Here is a 5,904-nt window from a genome sequence, read left to right as displayed (position 1 = left end):
GAGAAAGAAAATACAGAAATGGCTTATTTCAGCCAGAAATTAGCACCCATAATACCCATAAGTTAGTTGTTTCATTTTGTCTTGGTTACAATAACTCTAGGCATGGGAACAGCCTCGTGTATCTCTCTTTGTCTCCATTTCCCCTTCCCATCTCCCCTATTAATAGTACGATCCCCTATCCTAAGTCTTGTGTGAGCTTCTATAATGCTGTGCACTGACCTTTGTTCCTTCTATTAAATGCATATTATATGCATTGGCTCACTGCAGCATTCTATACTGTTGATTGAGCACAGTCCTAGTACAGGATTTTGGAACACATGCACACTGTGTTTTCCTCTCTAGGTGAGTTCCCTATATTGACACTGTCTGGGCTTCCCCAACTATGTCTTTACATCTTTCAGCCTAAATCCTCAATATGTATATATTTATTTACATTCCTTTATTTCCGGAGGGTTAACTTTAGCAACAGTATATTCAGAAAACATTTGGGTAGAAATTGGGAAAGCATCTCCTTTTCTTGGATTTGTTTTTAATAATTTCTTCAGTCGTTGTCCCTTTGGTTTTGCAGTGGCTCAGCTTGTCAGTGAAAATACTGGCTATTTAAAGTTTGTACTTTCTTTTTCCTATCCCTCTCCTCTCTGGCTAGCACTACCAACATTTTCCTTTCAAAAGACAGAATGGGACCTGTAGATTGAGGAACAGAGAAGCTGTTACACCGAAGATAAAAGAATTAATATTCCTTATTGTTTTCTCTGTGCATGCTCTGAACGTGCCCTCTAGATACATGGAAAGGCTCCTGATGGTATAACTTGGATGCAGACAACGTTAGGAACAATAATCTTCTCAGAAGAGTAAATCCTTTCAAGATACTAAGATGGTGATTAAAGAAGTGATCTTACATCTGACCTCACCTGGAAAGACAGGAAAAAAGGTGCAAATCCCACTGAGGCACGCAATTGGACTCTGAGGTAAAAGTCTCCTATATGTCTTCCTATACGTCTTCCTATACAGCTTCCATGTGTTAGATTTCTCCTGCTAAACTACTTATCTTCTCTTCCTTGCTGTTGTCTCAAATTCCTCTTCACACTCTTCCCTATTCCTCTACAGCCCATTTCTCCCCTTGGTCTCTACTCACACACACAAAATACAACCATGCACACCCAACATAAAAGTGTCTGCGAACCAGCACTCACATTCCCTAGATCTATGTTACAAGAAGTTGCATGAAACTAGAAAAAATATGGTGCTGTTAAAGGCTGATCTAGAAAGGACTCATTGACTTGAAGCACACTGTTGTATTATTTGTGAAATACAGTTACATCTGCCTTTTATCTTACATCTTGTTACTCGGTGATAATTGGCTTCTCCAGGCTGGTACTCAGTTGTAATTATTCCCCTGGTGAAAACACAGCAACATGTTGTGCAATTGCTCTCACATATCTGCACACAGCATCTGTAAAGCATCACCCTTCAGCAAACAGCTATTATTTTTTCCCCCCCCCCCCCAATTATCTGTACAAATTAGTAGGGGACATTTCTCCAAAGAATTTAAGAGTTAGAGAGCATTAGTGTGCCTACAGATTACACTGAATATTTCACAATACATTAAATAAATCATATTCAAGGTCTGCTAACAAAGGGGCTACCCTGATGCTGTCTTTTGTGGTGCCTGAAGATTTCCATTTACCTATTTAGCCAATTTATTTTAGATAATTAAGCCTCTAGTAACTTTTTGAATGATATGTCCACAAAGCTGCCAGGTACAAAATGAAATAACTATCAGTAAGTCACCTCACAGTAAAAGCTCTCAGCTAGATCGTTAATGTACTAATAAATATGTAAAGAGCTCCACTCAGTGGCAAGAGAATATATTTCCAACTATGATATCAACATGAGAAGAAAGGAGTCTTTGGAAGTGTAAATATGTGTACTAAACACCCTCTACTTAATTCAATCTCTGCATGATTTATTTTAGTCAAAGCACTAGAATGATGACCTTTCACTAGGATAGCTTTATTCATTGTCAGCAACATTTCTGAGAAAATTCAATCACTGGCTGTAAAAAGATATTGTTTAATCAAACATATACTCTGAATTATAAATGTTAAGTAAAAAAAGAGTCTTGCCCAGATGATTTATAACCTATGATTGGCAGACTTGGTATTCCATGCAGTAATGAAGTGAATTACTCTCTATGATTACACAGCCCTGATTACTTCCTGACAGGTTGGGGTTGACAAATATTTATTTAAGACTACAAGAGAGTTATTTGGACAATAAATAGACAAACATGAAACTTTGAATAAAATTTTTTTAATGACATTTCTTTTCTTTATAACTGTATTGGAATCTGATACATAATCCCCTTGGCTAAAATAATAAAACTCAGTATTAACCCAGTATTTTTATTTTATGTTTCCTAGGCTTTCATCTGTAACTACTTTTTCCATCTTTCCTTCTTTTTCTTTTACATTTTCTAAAGTTTCTTGAAAACATGAGGCCTGTTTCACAGATCCTAGCTTCTCAAACAATCTCTGTACTGAAAGTAGTCTAGCCTGAGGGCACAGAGTTAGTGTATTTCTAAATCAAACATTCTCAAACTGTGGGGAATAAACATATTGCAATGGAGATGCTACTAGGAAGCTAAAAGGAGGGCAATGGTGGGGAAAATGCCAGAGGAGTTGCAGCAAGGGCCAAAGGCTGTCAGGCTCCAACAGAGGAAAAGAACAACTCTGAACACCAGCAGAGGAAGCACATCTAACAGAAATTACCACATCAGCATGTTGCTCCTCAGCAAGAGCTAGCTGACAATGATGGATTATCTTAGCATCTCCTTTTGCACCTGCTCTCTCTCTGTATTTGGCCCCTTCCCTTCTCATCTTTGCTCTTGCTTCTGTTTGAAACACCTCCTCCTGAACTCTTCTCATTCCACTTGCAGTGTCTCCACAACAAAGTGCTTCTCTCTCTGCAACTGCAAATGTGCTTCATGATAGTGTTTCCTCTCCCCATGATCTGTTTAAGAAATGTTGCATTAGAAATTTGTATTTGGAGTTGGGCTAGAGATGCTGAATGCATCCTGGAATGTAGAAGGAAAAAAGTCTGAGACCGCTGCTAAACAAACTGTCTGACTGAATTATGCATGATATATCCTGAGTTTCAGAGACTTTCAAATACTATGTTCTGTCTTGGTATTAAAGATTTAAGAAAAAATGTAGATAGCTTTATTTTCAGTATTATTTCAGTATGTCATAGTTCCCCAAACCAATAAAGGTCTCCTCTGCTTTGCAGAATTGCAATTTTAGAAGTCATATCCTTCTGTATCACTGTTAAATCTAGATTCTAAGGGTCTCATTCCTATACTTGTCCAGCCATGTGGCTGTACTATTACTGTACATAGTAATGGAAACACCTTTAGTGCAGATGGCAAAAATCAGTTTCTGGAAGCCACTGCCTGGCACAGATCAGTGAGAGGGTGAGAAATGAAGCCAGAGAGGCCATTTCTGGGGCCAGTGGGGAAGTGTCAGGCTCTAACTGGGAATCAATAAAGTATCTACTGCTGGAAGGCGATACTGGCACTGTGTGGGATCAGTGCTCATGTAATCATCTACATGCTTGTACTAAATCCATCTACCAGCAGATTTATAACTTTTATAAAAATGGGCAGTAGCTGATAACAAGCAATACACAGGTTTCTACCCAGTAGTCTGGGTAGAAAACTGAAGAACAGCAGTTAGCATGACGCCTAAAGTCTGCCTAGGTCCCACAGTAGGTATCAAAGTAGGTATCAAAGACCCTTTTTAAGGATCTGGCTTCAGTGACACCCATCATGTTCCTTACTAGAATCTTCATGTTCCTGCAGCATATGAAAAACTTAATTCATAATACTACCCTATAGTTTTGCTGGGTCCAGTGGGATTTTTAACATGTCTAGATTTTACAGGTTTCACATCTCCAAGATTTTTCTCCTTTTCTGATTTTCAGCTACTTACCTACTGGCAAATTTGAAATATTTTTGCCTTTTTCTGCCTGTTATAGATTTTGTGTCTTCCTAAATAGATGTCACATTGTTGCTTTGTGCAGATGGAAAATCACACTCCAATTTAATAGAAGACAAACCCAATCAAAACTATGAAATCATCAAAAATAAACTTCTCTAAACACAATCTTCCCTTTCTTTCCCTTCCTCAATACTGAATTTTAAGTAGGTAACTTAAATTTAATACCAAGTTTTTATCTTTACTGACCCTTGGGGGTGGGGGTGGTGTTTTCCACTGAAAAAATTGATAACATCAGTTACCAGAACAGATTTTAAAAATGTAAACCCAAGAAGCATTTCTAACTAGGAGACATAATCCTATGTTTAGATCAGCTTTTGAAAAACGTAAATGTAAATGTAATGAATCTTTTGCTTAGTGCTGTTTTAAATATAAGCTTAGATAAGGGATCTCCATCTATCTTTCCCCATAGTTTCTGCCTCATTCCTATAAATGTACTTTTTTGGTGTGCAACGGCTGTACCGAGAATCAAACCAGATATGCAGTTAGGAATGAAGAAAAAAATTACAAGGAATAGGACAAAGAGAGAACATACAGAAGGTTTAGAGGACTGATATACCCTGACATTTTTAAAGAACTGCTATAATACAGAATATAATAAAATTTCATTTGACTTTTGTACTCTGAAGTTTTGGTGACTCTACTGAAGTAAAAGTATTTTATACATTAAGCTCTCAAAGTATTCCTAAGAATGGGATAAAATACAGTAAATTCCTCAGACACAAACAGTTTTATCAAGAGAAACACATGTTTTGGGGATTCTGTTTAAATATGAATTTTAATGTTAATTTAAGAGCTTTCAAAGATCCATTTGAATTCCCCATGATTACAATCTGTAGTCTAGGAGTTGATAGATTCAGCTATAGGTGTGTGTCAAGGCACGGTGAGATATTAGGATAAAATCCAGAAAATCTCAAAAATACTGAAAAGGTCTATGTGGTAGTCTGTGGCTGTCTGTGGAAGAACTGGAAATGTCAGTTACAGCAGTAGTATGCATGAAAATGGGTTATGAAATTACAACATCGTTAGGAGTTACTTTTGAGAACTCTGGAATGATAAAGAAATACCATGTCAGAAACTGAAAAAATAGCACCCATCCTTCAAAAATAATCTGTGGAAGACTCAAGTTGTCTTGAACTTCAATTATCTGTTAATGATTTCAATGCTTTTCCTAGTTCAAAAAGGAGGTGACAATCAATCTTTCTGATTTCTTAGCCTGTTGAAACAAGAGAAACACCACCTCCCTAATTTTTAAGTAAGGCTGTTGACACATCTTCAAGTATCATCTTTACAATGCTTCTGAGGCCAAGTCTAGACACTAGACACACTACCACTGGCTTGGTTCCCTTGTCTTTTATGCAAACCCAGGTGGGTGCTACTATGTATCCTGCCATCTCTACACCCCTTCAGTCTCTCTTCCCACCGCCTCCCTGGATGGACTGGTTTATTGGCTCCTGCAGTGAGCCATGACGGGAACCAGTCCGACAGAAAAAAATGTGCTTCTTTGTGGGAGGCTTGATTTGCTGCTGGTTTAGGAGCCTGAAGAGATCACCCCAGGGGCACAAAGAACTAACTGTGAAGGAGCTGAGCACGGGGGCCTGGGGAAGGTCATGCCAGCACGGGCATTCATGAAACCCCAACTACTTGAAAAACAAGGCTGGGGCCTGCTGGGAACTACTGTAGAAAAGCTCCTAATCAAAATAAAGGCGGCTTGAGGGGCCTCGAGCCCTGGCGCCAGTAAATTATTATTCCTTCAGAACTGCGACAAGGGAGGAGAGCCGGTTAGGCCATTCGCGGGGAGCGCCGCGGCGGCAGAGGCCGCTACGGCTGACGAGCAGCACGTTCAGCA

The sequence above is a fragment of the Athene cunicularia genome, assembly GCF_003259725.1.
Source record: "Athene cunicularia isolate RWA chromosome 1 unlocalized genomic scaffold, athCun1 chr1_part2, whole genome shotgun sequence".
NCBI classification, from domain to species: domain Eukaryota; kingdom Metazoa; phylum Chordata; class Aves; order Strigiformes; family Strigidae; genus Athene; species Athene cunicularia.
This window is presented reverse-complemented; position numbering follows the sequence as displayed.